This window comes from Leucoraja erinacea, chromosome 16 (genome assembly GCF_028641065.1).
Source record: "Leucoraja erinacea ecotype New England chromosome 16, Leri_hhj_1, whole genome shotgun sequence".
Classification (NCBI taxonomy): domain Eukaryota; kingdom Metazoa; phylum Chordata; class Chondrichthyes; order Rajiformes; family Rajidae; genus Leucoraja; species Leucoraja erinaceus.
In genome coordinates, this window is record NC_073392.1 from 17,183,236 (window position 1) to 17,200,422 (window position 17,187).

Sequence of the window (17,187 nt, forward strand, 5' to 3'; positions counted from 1 at the left end):
ATTTATAAAGGCTAGCATACCAAAAGCTTTCTTTACCACCCTATCTATATGAGATTCCACCTTCAAGGAACTATGCACGGTTATACCCAGATCCCTCTGTTCAACTGTATTCTTCAATTCCCTACCATTTACCATGTACGTCCTATTTTGATTTGTCCTGCCAAGGTGTAGCACCTCACATTTATCAGCATTAAACTCCATCTGCCATCTTTCAGCCCATTTTTTCCAAATGGCCTAAATCACTCTGTAGACTTTGGAAATCCTCTTCATTATCCACAACACCCCCTATCTTGGTATCATCTGCATACTTACTAATCTAATTTACCACACCTTCATCCAGATCATTGATGTACATGACATACAACAAAGGACCCAACACAGATCCCTGAGGCACCCCACTAGTCACCTGCCTCCAACCCGATAAACAGCCATCCACCATTACCCTCTGGCTTCTCCCATTCAGCCACTGTTGAATCCATCTTGCTATTCCTGCATTTATACCCAACAGTTGAACCTTCTTAACCAACCTTCCATGAGGAACCTTGTCAAAGGCCTTACTAAAGTCCATATAGACAACATCCACTGCTTTACCCTCGTCAATTTCCCTAGTAACCTCTTCAAAAAATTCAAGAAGATTAGTCAAACATGACCTTCCAGGCACAAATCCATGTTGACTGTTCCTAATCAGACCCTGTTTATCTAGATGCTTATATATATTGTCTCTAAGTATCTTTTCCATTAATTTGCCCACCACTGAAGTCAAACTAACAGGTCTATAATTGCTAGGTTTACTCTTAGAACCCTTTTTAAACAATGGAACAACATGCGCAGTACGCCAATCCTCGGGGACTATTCCCGTTTCTAATGACATTTGAAATATTTCTGTCATAGCCCCGGCTATTTCTACACTAACTTCCCTCAATGTCCTAGGGAATATCCTGTCAGGACCTGGAGACTTATCCACTTTTATATTTTTCAAAAGTGTCAGTACTTCTTTTACTTTGAACCTCATAGTATCCATAGCTACTCTTCTAGTTTCCCTTACCTCACATAATTCAATATCCTTCTCCTTGGTGAATAGCAAAGAAAAAAAAATATTCAATATCTCCCCCATCTCTTTTGGCTCTGCAGATAACTGTCCACTCTGTCTCTCCAATGGACCAATTTTATCCCTCATTATCCTTTTGCTATTAATATAGCTGTAGAAACCCTTTGGATTTACTTTCACCTTACTTGCCAAAACAACCTCATATCTTCTTTTAGCTTTTCTAATTTCTTTCTTAAGATTCTTTTTACATTCCTTATACTCCTCAAACACCTCATTTACTTCATGCTGCCTATAATTATTGTAGATCTCCCTCTTTTTCTGAACAAGATGTCCAATTTCCCTTGAAAACCAGGGCTCTTTCCAAGGGCTCTTTACTGTTTCCTTTCAACCGAACAGGAACATAAAGATTCTGTACTCTTAAAATTTCCCCTTTAAATGTCCTCCATTTCTCTTCTACATTTTTCCCATAAAACAAAATGTCCCAGTTCACTCCTTTTAAATCATCTCGCATCGCATCAAAGTTAGCCTTTCTCCAATCAAAAATCTCAACCCTAGGTCCAGTTCTGACCCTCTCCATAGTTATATTGAAACTAATGGTATTGTGATCACTGGACCCGAAGTGCTCCCCAACGCATACCTCCGCCACCTGTCCAGTCTCATTTCCTAACAGGAGGTCCAGCACTGCCCCTCCTCTAGTAGGTACCTCTATGTATTGCTGCAAAAAACTATCCTGCACACATTTTTACAAACTCCAACCCATCCAGCCCATTTACAGAATGTGTTTCCCAGTCTATGTGTGGAAAGTTGAAATCTCCCACAATCACTACCTTGTGCTTACTACTAATCTCTGCTATCTCCTTACATATTTGCTCTTCCAATTCTCGTTCCCCGTTTGGCGGTCTATAATACACCCCTATAAGTGTTGCTACACCTTTCCCACTTCTCAATTCCACCCAAATAGCCTCCCTAGATGAGCCCTCCAATCTATCCTGCCAAAGCACTGCTGTAATATCTTCCCTGACTAGCAATGCAACACCTCCACCTCTTGCCCCTCCAATTCTATCACACCTGAAGCAACGAAATCCTGGAATATTTAGTTTCCAATCACAGCCCTCCTGCAACCACGTTTCACTGATCGCCACAACATCATACTTCCAGGTGTCTATCCAGACTCTAAGCTCATCCACCTTTCTTACAATGCTCCTAGCATTAAAATATGCACATTTAAGAAACCCCCCGTCTCTTATTCTCTGTTTTAGTTCCAATCACATCCCTACCACCTGCAACCCACGTTTTCATCTCGCCACAACACCACCCCCCCCCCCCCCCCCCCCCCTCCCCCCCCCCCCCCCCCCCTCCCCCCCGCCCGTCCCCACCCCCCCCCACCCCCATAAGCTCATCCCCCAACCCCCGAAGCTCCACCCAGTCCTTTCTTACAATATCCACACTTCTTTTTTTTCTTTCTCCTCTTGTGTCCGAGTGCTTCCCATTTCTGCTTCCTGCCTCCCATTCTGTCTACTACCTTTCGCTATTTGAGTCCCTCGCCCCAACCATTCTAGTTTAAAGTCTCCCCAGCTGCCTTTGCAAATTTCCCCGCTAGGATATTGGTCCCCCTCGGGTTCAAGTGCAACCCATCCTTTCTGTACAGGTCCCACCTTCCCCATGAAAGGAAAGGTTTATGAAAGGAAAATATCAGACTAAAGCAGAAAAAAGATCCCTTTAATGATGCAGACTGTAGTATTCTGCCTGTAGTATTCTGAAATCACAGCTATTCCTAATAATAGCTATAACAAAGTATGTTTCTCTAAATGACTAAATGGTAAAAGTACAATTTTGTACAGAAAACCAGATTTATAAAAACTCAAGATCAAGGGAATCTAGGCAATTTATTGATGTTTTCTGTGCAAAGCCTGAATCTGAACCCAGATTCACTGTAAATGACTACAGGCTCATGTAGTATTATATTCACATCATGTATAATTAAATCCAGTATTACTCCCATTGTACAGGCTCATAGTATGCAGACTAACACCTTAATGTTCAGGTAATGTTGGGTGATGGCTGGAAAATTATGCCTAACCCGCTCCTGATGTGCACAAATCTTTTATATTCTTGCATGAAGGGTCAAACTAATCATGCTGACAGTGAGAGGTACTGAGGTACAACGTAGCCTCTTCTTTGTTCTGAGATGATAACATATTTTTCCCATAGTGGAAGCTCACAGCCAAACAGAAAGTAAATAGACTACGTTTTAGACTACTTCCAAGGACTGTCTTTGCGCAGAAGGATTGAAAACTCCTGCAAAATCGACTTTGCAGAATGGAAATTGTTTTAACCAAAGAGAAATTAGGCAATTGATGTGACCATGAATATATCCGCGATGTGAATCAGCAACTTGTTTTACATACGTTAGACCGTTCCCCACATAAATCATTTCAGCCCACTTTTAGATGGTTTCCCCCTGTTTTATGTGGAACAGCTCAGTTATTGACACCACATAATCATTCACTCTGTTACCTGTCCATTTGTTGACATCAGCCATCACTTCCATCATTCATAGTTCAAAGTATGACAAATGGTATCATTTTGCCAGCCTGTCCACAGTTTGTGCCCTGGAACTGTCGGGGTTGTTTGTGCCAAACTCTATCTGTGATCTCAGCCTCAAGGTAGAAGCATCTAAATGTATATTTCAACAAACAATTGTGTTGTCCGGGATACATCAATCCACTGAAAGTCCTGACACTTGTTAAACTCTGAACAGTAATAGCAGTTTTCTTATCAAGAGGTGCAAAGTAGGAGTAACAGATTAAAGAGTTTTATTTATGGCAGTTTTGCAATTACCCAAGGCTACATTTTATAATTTCCAGCAGTCAGGAAGTAAGATTAAATCTCAGTGATCTGAGATGCTGATCGAAACGACAGCACGGTGACATAGCAGTAGAGTTGCTACATCTTAGCGACAGTCCCGGGTTCGATCCTGACCACGGGTGCCGTCCTAGTTTAGTTTAGAGAAAGAGGCCCTTTGGCCCACCGAGTGCGTACTGTCCAGCGATCCCCGCACATTAACACTATCTTTCACACACTTTGTGTAGTTTACACTTCGAGCAAGCCAATTAACCTTCGAACCTGAACGTCTTTGGAGTGTGGGATGAAATCTTGGAGAAAACCCACACGGTCACGGGAAGAAGATACGAATTCCGTACAGACAGTTCCCGCAGTCGTGATTAAACTCGGATTATCTGGTGCTGTAAGCAATGTGAGGCAGTAACTCTACCACTGTGCCACGGTGCTGCTGTTCACAACATTATCTGTATGGAGTTTGTACGTTCTCCCTGTGACCTGCGTGAGTTTTCTTCGAGAGCTGCGGTTTCCTCTCACACTCCAAAGATGAACAGGTTTATCAACTAATTGGCTTGGTAAAATTGTAAAATGATACCCAGTGTGTGTAGTATAGTGTTAGTGTGTGGAGATCGCAGGTCGGCATGGACTTTGTGGACTGTTTCCGCGTTGTATCTCTGAACTAAATTTTAAAAAATCTGCGGTTTTTGAATTAGTTGTGGCAAACAGAGAGAGAGATGAAACATGAACTCAGGGTTTTGGAACATAGTACCACACAGGAACAGGCCCGCCGAATATGATGCTAAATTAAACTAATCTCCTCTGCATGTGAGTGATCTATATCCCTCCGTTCCCTGGACATCCATGTGTCCATCTAAAAACCTCTTAAATACCTTGCCTTTGCCCTACTCTCATTAGTTCACACTTCTAGAGATCAGCTCAATAGAATACATCCTAACCAATCGAGAACCTGTTAGTTAACTTGTTTATTGTTTTACACAGTTTTAGACAAAATCATTTCTTCCCTATCACTTAAGTAAAACCTGGTCTGTTCAATAGAGTTTTAGATTACCACAATACACCTTTGAAGAGCATGGTAACTGGAGATATTGGGCCTGCTCCAGGATGGATCACCATGGTAACCAGTGCCTGAGCTGAACAAAGAGATACCTTAGGTGTGAGACTGCCTGACCTGACCAAGGACAGAGGCCTGTGAGCACGAGATGACCAAGTGGGGGTGGTGATGTCAGGAGCAATTGGTCACATGCTTTGAGTTTGAGTTTAAATTTAGTTTATTGTCACATGTACCGAGGTACAGTAAAAACATTTTGTCGCGTGCTAACCAGTGAGTGGAAAGACTAGACATAATCCAGCATTTCTGTTCTTGGGTTGGTCGGAAGGCAATGAGTGAATGTCTGCATAATGGCAAAATGTTTCTACCTTACATATAAATAGATATAAAATTGTAGCATTATGGAGAGAGAGAGGGGGGGCGAGGGAGAGGGGGGAGAGGGGGAGGGGGGGGGGGGGGGAGAGAGAGAGAGAGAGAGAGAGAGAGAGAGAGAGAGAGAGAGAGAGAGAGAGAGTGAGAGAGAGAAAATTCTCCGCACTAATAAAGTGAAAGGGCTTCTCTCTCCCTCTTCAAGATAAAAGATCGATTGAATAAATATTTGACCTGAGAACAGACTGTGTGGGTTATTCTTTTGTTCCATGTTAATCCAAATCCCACGATCCCAAGGTCTTTTTTGGAAAGATACACAAAAGAAATATCATTTTCTTTTCCAGTGTTGGTGCTTCTAACTTGGACGAGAGTATAGTTTCTGCCTGCTATTTTGGAAGCATGATAGGTCAATATTGTAGGAGCTGTGCAGCTGAATATTTGTGCGCTTGCAGTTAAATCACAGCTCTCTCTCTCTCTCTCAAAATCTTGCAAACCCGCAGTCTCAAGAGATCTTGATAATATATTGACTATTGGTGTTCAGCTTCCTAAATGCACAGAACGTACACTGGAGAGGCCGCTTTGAGAAAAATCTATCAGATCTCAGCAGGTTGTTCTTTAACCTCAATGAAATTGATCAGAGGGGGAAACAAAACTGTTGGTAAGTTTGTAACAAAACCTGGTTCTTCCTGGAAACAAAGCAGCATTAATTTATCATTTACTGCATTAGCAAAATACATTTCAAGTGATTAGTACTTTTAATGGTCACACCAGGCTTCTTAACAGATGTATGGACCTCTTGACGAACAGATTCAAATGTATTCATGTATATGCCATCACTCAATGCAGAAGTGAACTGCTGTGACTCAGTGCAGGCCAATAACACTGTGGGTAGCAAGACTTTCACATCTAAATGTGGAAGTGAAATCTGTTCACAAAGGACTATTCGAGGCGATATATCTGTAGCACAATAATGAATTGCCCTGTTGTTTCGAACGCATCCTGGTATTTCGAGCAGGCCAGTAAGTTAATCAACATTGGTCCCACCATTTTGCAGCTCATAGGATTCAATTAACAAACCATAAAAACAGAAACTTGTTGCGAACAAAGACTTGCATCACTGGGTTCTAGCTGGGTAATCTTCCCAAGAAGAGAATTATCATCAGGATAGTTACAATAATCCCAGCATAAATGAGTTTGGATCTGCTTGCTGCAATATGAGGAAAGGGAGGTTTCAGAATAGAATGCGGAATAGAAATTTATCGGCAGAATGAAGAAGGCTACTATAAGTCATAGTGTCATAGAGTCTTACAGTGTGGAAACAGGCCCTTCGGCCCAAGTTGTCCCATCGACACTAGCCCCACCTACCTGCATATGGCCCATATCCCTCTAAACCTTTCCTATCCATGTACCTGTCGAAATGTTTCTTAAAAGTTGCAATAGTACCTGCCTCAACTATCTCTTTCGGCAACTCGTTCCATACACTTACCACCCTTTGCATGAAAACGTTACCCCTCGGGCCTCTGTTAAATCTTCACCCCCTCCCCCTTACCTTAACTCTATGTCCTCTGGTTCTTGATTCCCCCTACTCTGGGCAAGAGACTCAGTGCGTCTACCTGGTCTATTCTTCTCATGATTTTGTAACAATACAATAATAAGTGGGAAAGCAGAGGGTATCAGCAGAGGTGAGTTTGAGATGCAGCTCGGGTAGGCAATTAAATGTGATTCTCCTGTCTGAATGGAAACTAGTGTCATTGCAGCTAGTGTCAGCTCCCTCTGGCAATGAGAATTCTTGTCACTGTGAAGATATTGAACCTCGTAAGAACTCAGACAGAGACCGGCTGAATTGGAAATGCACCGAGTTTGCTTGAAAATACATCAAGATCTGCACCCTTCAGAGAGGTGACAACAAGCTGTGGTGGAATCAGGACATGCACACCATAAATCTATTTATTCATTTGTTTTTCAGGAGGTGGGCATTGCTGAGAGGATCAGCATTTCATGCTGCCCCAGACTGACCTTGTCAGCAAGACACTTCATCCATCTGCTGCAACTCTTTTGATGAAGGCAGGTACTTCTACATTGTTGGTGGGTAGGGACTTCTATAACTCTGGCAATGATGAAGGAAAAAATATGTACTTCCAAGTCAGAGACGTGTTCAGCTTGAAGGGGAACTTGCAAGTGGTGGTGTTCCCATGCACCTGCTGCCCTTGGTCTTCTGTGTAAGGAACTGCAGATGCTGGTTTACACCGAAGATAGACATAAATGCGGGAGTAACTCAACGGGTCAGGCAGCATCTCTGAAGAAAAGGAAAAGTTGACATTTTGGGTCGAGACCCTCTGAGTCGGTAGAAGGGTCTCTACCCCTAGTCTTCTTGCTGGTCGAGGTTGATGGTCAGAGTAACCCAGAGTACATTTTTAAGAAGGAGTACCAATCAATCAGAATCTTTTATCCAGGACGGTGTTGAGCTTCTTGGGAAATGTTAGAGCTATTCAGCTAAGCATAGAGTGGTCCTCTCAGCATTTTGATCATCTTGATATTCTTGATATGTGTTTATACGGCAATATAACGGGTTTGGGGCATCAAGGTGTGAGTCATTTGATGTAGGATACCCATCCTCTGACCTGCTCTTGTTGCCAGTATGTATTTGGCTGGACTTGTGGAGTTTCAGGTCAATTGTGACCTACAGAACGTTGATGTTTGGAGACTCAGTGACAGTAATGCCGCTGAATGTCAGGGATGGGTAGTTAGATTCACTTGGAGATGTTCAGTACTTGTCATGAACAATGTTATTAACTAATGTGAATGTGTGTCAGTGCAATGGTATTCAACATCAACTATCTGTGAGTTCCCTTGCTTTCCATTACTGATGATACTAGGACTTGAAGCTGAGCATATTATTGACTCTGATCTCCATGTTTTTAAGGAAATGGGTGGTCACAGATTTCAGTGAAGCCAAAAGAGAAATAACAGTTGGAGTTTTGCATAGTTTCTGGGGAAATGGATTAGTAAAACATGGTGGCCCATGAGTAAAAAAAAACTCCCAGACAAGGAACGGGATCCTGCAGCTCTGGGTTTGCCGGCACTAACTGTGAAGTCATGCCAGATCATAAGGCCATAAGTGATAGGAATAGAATTAGGCCATTCAGCCCATCAAGTCTACTCCACCATTCAATCATGGTTGATCTATCTTTCCCTCCTAACCCCATGTTCCTGCCTTCGCCCCATAACCTCTGACACCTGTACTAATGAAGAATCTATCAATCTCTGCCTCAAAAATATCCACTGACGGCCTTCACAGCCTTCTATGGCAAAGAATTCCACGGATTCACCACCCTCTGACTAAATACATTTCTCCTCATCTCCTTCCTAAAAGAACGTCCTTTAATTCTGAGGCTATGGCTTTTAATCCTAGACTCTCCCACTAGTGGAAACATCCTCTCCACATCCACTCTATCCAAGCCTTTCACTATTCTGTATGTTTCAATGGGGTTTCAATCAGTTTCAATAAATACACCTAGACACTAAAACAAACATTTGGACACACTAAAAAAAACTAAAAAGCAGAAATAATGAACATGCTGCTGGCAGGGCAGCCGTCTTGCAGTGCCCCCACCGACCTATGGGGGCAGCACAGTGACGTAACGGTAAATTTGCCTCCTTACAGCACCAGAGACCCAGGTTCAATCCAGACTACGGGTACTATCTGCACGGAGTGTGTACTTTCTGCTTTTGACCATGTGTGTTTTCTCTGGGTGCTCCAGTTTCCTCCCACACTCCAAAGACGTACAGATTTGTAGGTTAATTGAATTCCGCAAATTGTTCCTAGTTTGAAGGATAGAACTGATGTTTAAGAAACAATTTGATATGTACTTGGATAGCACTGGCTTGGAGGAATCCGGGCCAAATACAGGCAGGTGGGACTAGTGAAGATGGGCCATGTTGGTCGATGTGGGAAAGTTGGGTTGAAGGGCCTGTTCCCTCACTGTATGACTCTATGACTATAACTAGTGTATGGGTGATGATTCTTGGTTGCTGTGGTCTCGGTGAGCCAAAGAGCACAGTTTCCACGCTGTCTCTAAAACAGAAACATAAAAGATATTTCCCTTAGAGATGCTCAACTCTCCTCCACCCTCTCTGCAATTGAAGACTCACTTACTTCCCTACTTTCTCGATTCTGAAAAAGGGCTACGTATCTGAATCAGTAACCCTTTTGATACAATCAGTCTGAAGAAGGATCCTAACCTGACACATCATCAGTCCATTGCCTCCACAGATGCCATCTCACCCGTTGAGTTCCTCCAGCACTTTGTGTTTTATGCTTTTGATGCTGTTTGAGCTGCTGCTGACTGTTTGCAGCGTGTTCTGTTTTTAGCTCACTGCACAGGGCACACTGAGATGCTGCGCTTTCAGTCAATTTCTGAAACTGTGAAACACAAAACTCTTCATTGCCTAGTCATTCAACCCCATGGCTAAAGTTGCCATTATCCCCTCTTCCTGCAGGCAGAGCTGCAGCAGATTGTGGTTTTGAAAGACTGACATCAGTGAGGTGTGTGACAATCCACTGCTGCTTACAGTTTGATATCATTCATTCTATCTCCTTGCATTGAACTAAGTAGCCAGATATGTTGTACTAAAATTATACGCTGCCAATTTCCACTGCAAGGTGGAAGATCTATCGAGAACGAGAGGTCAGAACCTAGGGTAAAATACAAACTGCTTGAGGAATTCAGTGGGTTGAGCAGCCTGCAGTCCATGTTGACCAAAGGTGTTTCGGGTCCATCAATACCTGTGGCACTGATAATGGACAACATGCGGCCCAGTTTCAATGACAGTGTTCTTTTATGCCACGTTTTACGTGGTCTGTGAAGAAAATGGTACGGGGTGGGGGAGTTCTGAGAATTTGAGTCAGCGTAATAGAATGCGTCATGCATTTGGTGAGGATATCCTGACAGAACATGTCATTTTAGACAGGTATTTGACTTGGCAGGCTTGTGCTAACGCTAATAGGTTAGGGCATATCATGGAGGTGACTATGGATAGTTGACAAGCTATTAAACAGGAACCCATCTGATATCATCCCACATTTGCGATGCAGGTAGATGCTATCAGGCCTTAAGATTGTTGTTAGTGGTGGCACCAGGATTACGTTCGACTAGCCAGCCCACTCTGCTAGACTTAATTGTTGAAGATGATCGCCTCATTTTTACCAGCACCTGTTGAAAATAGTGCTAATAAATATACAAACTAAGGGTTTAGCTTGTAGAAACAAAGAACTATAGATGGTGGTTTATACCGTGTTATACTATTATCAGTGTGTTAGGCAGCATCTCTGGAGAAAAACGATAGGTGATGTTTCGGGTCGGTGCCCATTTTGAGTGACGTCCTGACCCGAAACATCATCCATTCTTCTTCTCCCGAGATGTTGCCTGACCCGCTGAGTTAGTCCAGCACGTCGTGTCTAATAAAGGTTTAGCTTGACGTTGCTCCTTTTGTGCAAATTTTTCAAAGTAGCATTGACTAGCAAGAATATTAAATAACCAAGCGTGTGAGAGGAACTTATTCCCATTGATTCAGAGTAAGGATACCAGAGAGCTTGCAGATAATTCTTGATGTCGTGTAAGAAATTGTTATGAACTTGGAATATACTGATTGAAATATACAGATTGAAATATCACGGACTTGAACTGTGGACTGTGTTTTTGACACCACAGATGCTGTCTGACCTGCTGAGTGCTTTCAATGTTTTTCGTGTTCTGTTATGACAAAAGTCGAGCAGTTTGAAGGAGGGTCTCGACCTAATACGTCTCCCATCTGTGTTCTCCAGAGTTGCTGCCTGCTTCGCTGAGTTGCTCCAGCACTTTGTGTCTATTTTATAGCAATGGGGTTAGGTATTGATAATCTACAAATAAATGTTTGTGGGTTGGTGTGGAAAGAACGTTGTGAGTGGGGTTATTAGGGATAGCTCTCTCAACGAGGTAGCATAGACAGATCTTTGTGACACTTTTGTGCAGTGCTTTATTTTGTAGCAGTGTATACCAGCATGGCATATCGGCATCACTAGAAACATTAAATATCATTATTTTGTTTTTTGGCCAAGGGCCACATTTGTTTATTAATCTAGTGTACAGGCACCTTTATGTTTACAAAGAAAAAGCACTTTTGTGGCCTCTTTTGTGCTGCATGGTTATACAAACCAATTAATTTTCCAACTATGGAAAGGGAATGTCAATTCTTAATCAATATTTTCTAAATTGACAGACTTTGAGAGCAATTTTAAGTTAAGCCACACATCGACTTTGTAATATCTAACAAGAACATGAATTAAAATTGTGTTGGCATATTAATAAGAGAAATATCCAATATTCTGGAAATCTGCCAGTCCTTGGGGTGGAGGATTATCAGAGATTTATTGTAGAGAGCAAGCCAATTGCACAGAAGGTCCATTGTTTAATAAGAAAAGTAATGCAAAAATGTCACCTTGAATTCATTTTTAGTTCAGTTTAGTTTAGAGATACAGCGCGGAAACAGGCCTTTCGGTCCATTGAGACCACTCTGACCAGCGATCCTCGCACACTAATGCTGTCCTACACACACTAGGGACAATTTACAATTATACCAAGCCAATTAACCTACAAACCTGTATGCCTTTGGAGTGTGGGAGGAAACTGGAGATCCCGGAGGAATCCCCCGCAGGTCACAGGGAGAACGTACAAACTCTGTATAGACTGTACCCGGGTCTGTGACATTGTGAGGCAGCAACTCTACTGCTGCGCCACCGTGCCACCCTCGGCCCTGGATCTTAATTGATTTTCACCATTGCATCTTCAGCAATGGTTTTTATTTTGTACAATGCTAAACACCGAAAGCCAAGAGATAAAACACATTCTGATTTAGAGACCTGTTCTGGGCATGAGGCCAATATTTATTGGCAGGGTCTAATACACTTAAGTTATGCATGCTTATCTAACTAATATATGTGCTGTAACGCTCCACTTCATGTTGGCAGATGCTTATTGGGTTGCATTCAAGATCATGATTGAAAACTTCCAACAAAAAAAACATAAACTTATGCATTGATGGCAGTTTCTAGGCTCCCCAAAATCATCCATGTGCTTAACCCTTTCATTTTGATGCAAATCATCTTCCAACAAGACCGGTACATTGCAAAGCGCCTCTTCAGTGAACTGAAACAATGGTGATACACTCAGCAATAAACAAATGTGGGATACACATGAAACAATGGTACCGTACTGTAAAATGATGATTCAATAGGACAAGGGGTGTGCTGTTGAAGTCTTCATATTGGCCAGGAGGTTAACAAAAAATAAGAGATAATATTATTGAAGAAGACAAGATCCCCTGGGTATATGATGGAATAGATTTAGTCTTTAGCATGAATGTAGCACGGAAACAGGCCCTTCGGCCCACAGAGTGCATGCCGACCATAAGGCATAAGTTGCAGAAGCCAATTAAATTAGAATCCTGTACATCTTTGGGATGTGGGAGGAAACCAGGACACCTGGAGAAAATTCCTCTGGACACAGGGAGGATGTCCAAACTCTGTTAGGACAGCATCTGTAATCAGGATCAAACCCAGGTCTCTGGCGCTGTGAGGTAGCAACTCTACCGCTGCACCAATGTGCCACCCAATATTCCAACATGGCTCTTGTTTGTTAAGAAGTGGCATAAAGCTGTTGCCTCACAGCTGCAGGTGCCTGAGTTTAATTGCAAGCACAAGTGCAGTGAACTACAGTTTGTGAACAAGGATTGTTCCTTGAAACTACTCTCTACTCTGTACTTGAGTCACAATCAAGTTACATGATCGGGACCCTAGGGAGACACCTGACCCTATGCCTCTGCCAAATGTGAGTGGACATCTGCATTTAACTCTGGTGTTTGGACTGATGTGAACACATGTTATTGTTTTACTATTAATTTTAGAGATATAGCATGGAACAGACCCTTTGGCCTGTTGAGTCCATCGATCACTTGTTCACAACAGTTCTATGTTATCCCATTTCTTGTGCACTCACACACTCGGGGAAAATTTACAGAGGCCAATTAACCTACAAATCTGCATGTCTTTGGGATGTGGGTGGAAACTGGAGCGCCTGGATGAAACCCAGGGTCTCTGGCACTGTAAGGCAGCAACTCTACCGCTGTGCCACTGTGCCGTCCTGTTAAACACAGAAAGAGACCCTTCGGCCCATCGAGTTCATGCTGACAATCGATCACACGTTCACACTAGTTCTACGTTATTCCTCTTTCGGATCCACTCCCTACACAATAGATGTTTAAGAAGGAACTGCAGATGCTTGAAAATTGAAGGTAGACAAAAGTGCTGGAGAAACTCAGCGGGTGCAGCAGCATCTATGGAGCGAAGGAAATAGGCAACGTTTCAGGCCGAAACCCTTCTTCAGTCTGAAGAAGGGTTTCAGCCCGAAACGTTGCCTATTTCCTTTGTTCCATAGATGCTGCTGCACCCCCTACACAATAGGAGCAATTTACAGAGGGCCAATTAACCTACAAACCTGCACATCTCTTGGATATGGGAGGAAACTGGAGCACCCGGAGGAAACCCACACGGTCACATGGAGAACTTGCAAACTCCACACACACACAGCACCCAAGGTCAGGATCGAACTAAGGTCTCTGGTGGTGTGAGGTGGCAGCTCTACCAGGAACTGGTCAGTGGTGAAGAAACCAGAAAGTCACTTGTACATTTCCCTTTTCACAAAATGTCGCTTTTTGTTTTAAAGGCAATAAATCGAATAACTTCTCGCTGCCAACTCCCAGCCGTTTAGATTTGTGTTGACACTTTGGTTTCTCCATTGAGGCAGCCACTGCTAATTAACCATCATTATAATGCATGGTTCAAGAATGGAAAATAGAGAGCCCATTAATCAAACTAACTTCTCTTCCTGCAAAATAAAACAAGTTTGAACAATCAGCGCAGGCTGTAAGTTGGGGTAAAACATTCCAATTTATTCTCAGATGATTGAAAAGCAGCACAAGGCACCATTTTTCATACATTATTGCTCAGTCTTTGTGGACAATCGTTGCTGCTTATTAAAGTACAGCCGACATCAGATAAAATTGTAAATAGAGAAATCCAGCATGACGGTATTACACAAAGGTGGACAGACTGGAAAGATTGAAAACAGCAGCTCATCCTTAAAAAAAGAATCTTCAGGATAAAAGTTAAAAATTAAATCTGCAACCTCAGCCGACAAAGAAAACAAGTGTGTTTGCTTTCGTGATAGATGCAAAATGCTGGAGTAACTCAACGGGACAGGCAGCATCTCTAGAGAGAAGGAATGGGTGAATGGACACCCATTCCTTCTCTCCAGAGATGCTGTCAGTCCCGCTGGGTTACTCCAGCATTTTGTGTCTACCTTCAGTTTAAACCAGCATCTGCAGCTCCTTCTTACACACTATACACAGGAAATGGATCAATTGTAATCGTGTATTGCCGTTCTGCTGACTGGTTAGCATGCAACAAAAGCGTTTCCCTGTACCATGGTCCACATGACAATAAACTAAACTGAAACTACACGGGTTTGAATTCATGTTATTTTGTTTCTCTATTTTATTTTCTACTTCATGCAGATACTGTAATAATAATTTCCCTCAGTAAGAATATTGTGGCTTCATATGCCATAATAAAATGTCAAATTATAGTATTTCGCTAAATTTGAAGTCCCTGCAATCTTCATTAATCCAAACTATTAATTGTTTTGCAAAGGCTGTTCACATCCCATTTTAGGAATGTTCTTACAGATATATTAGTTGAACAATGGCCTGCAGAGATTACAGTGTAATGATCTAAGGTATTAAAATCATGAACGCATCTGTTTTGAAAGAGAGCACATATCCCATTGCTTCCAGTTATGTTGTTCAATATCTTCCATGGCTTACATCTGCTTTAAGTAACATCTGCTCAGCTGTGGCATATATTCTAATTTACATTGATGAGTTTTATGTCAACTATCTCAATTAATTTAGGTTTATCTTATAATTATCATTCAAACTTATTTTTAAAATACCTCACTGCAGGTTTATCCACTGGGTGGCACCTGCAATGGCTGCCTCACCAACAGTCTGCCTTGTCCCTTCTTTGTTGTTTTTCAGTACGTGTTAAATGTTTGAGTGTGCTACATACACTAGGGACAATTTACACTTATACCAAAACAATTGTCCTACAAACCTGCACGTCTTTGGAGTGTGGGAGGAAACCAAAGTTCTCTGAGAAAACTCATGTTGGCATGGGGAGAACGTACGGACAGCACCTGTAGTCGGGTTTCTGGTGCTGCAAGAGCTGTAAGGCAGCAACTCTGCCCTTGTGCCACCATGCCAGCCAGTTCTGTTGTGGTTTTTACAAGTTTAGCAATTTTTGTTGTTGGCTCGGTCAATTAATTTGAAGAGAGTTTGAACTTTCACTACAGCCACGCCAGAGAGCATTCACTGTACAATACGTAGTCCATACTGGGGCAGCTTCAGTGATAGCAACAGAGGAACCTATAGACCTGGACAATGCTCCCCAGCTGCAACAGCAAAGCAGATGTGAAGAAAGCTGCATAGCCAAAATATTGCAATGAAGAATTGGCACAGGACTCAGTTTACCCATACTGTTTGCTCAACAACTTGTCATTTCATCTAGCAGCATGGAAATGTAATGTTCAATTCCAATATCCAATATTTACTATTCCAATTTCCAATATTTACCAGCTTGCTAACACAAGCCGCCATTGAAATGATTATTTGCTCTTTCATTGCCACTGAATTTAAAAGTATTCTATTGATGAAACAGGGTAATATCAATTATGTTCCACCCCTATTTAGTTATAAAGTGCTTTTTTTTTTTTGAAGATAACATGTTGCAAATTTTTTTAATTGATTGTTTAATTATCTGATTAGTTGACAGAAATATAGGTCATTTGTCATCTTTGTGTTCATTTTCATTAAACTAAAGCAGCAGAAATTAATTATGAAACCTATTTAATTTATTAGCTGCTGTTTCTGGACCTTGCATGTCACACAAAAGAACGGGTGGAATCACGTGGGGCAGACCTGGGCATTTTTATTGACTAGTTTGCAGATGAAATTACACTGAGCTCTTTATTCTGGATATATATGTAACAAGTACCACTAATTCTGGAACAGCTGCCAATTTGATATGTGGGTGTAATTTATTCCTACATTGCCTAATATAGAAGATTGATAGGACTGAATCCACAGTCTTAAACTCTTGCTGATTCCAATCTCCATTAAAGCTAGTGTGAATACAACAGGGTGGATGGCCAAACTATCTACTGAATTACTCTCAGTGGTTTCCCGATAGGCATCCTGAATTAAAATTACAGGTATACCGTGATTGGAATTGCGTAAAGTAGTCCTTGCTTTCCTGTCCTGCTGAACAGTAAGCTTGATGCAAAGTGCCACGTGGATATCACTTTAAAACAAAAGGCCCAAAAACAGTGGGCGCTAGAAACCTGAGTGATATTGCAATAAGCTGAGAAGCAGGGCTTAACGAACACTGGGGTAGAAATGAGTCCTCAATTGCATGTGTTAAATTTCCAATATTGTAGCACAGGTATGTTGCACTCAGCTTCCAAATTCAAATTCTACAAAAATCATTTTGATACTCAAACTAACTCATGCCACAGCCTGTGCAATAAGATAATCACTATTGTGTATCCCCTTCATCCAGCTTTTGCCTACCTCCAGAGGCTGAAGCATGGACGGTTTATAATGGCGAGCAAAACTATGCACCTCTCTCTCTAATGAGCACTGCACCACAGGAGATCCTTCTTCAGACTTGAAACCTTTTAATCATCTCTCCAAAGCTCGCAGACCAGGC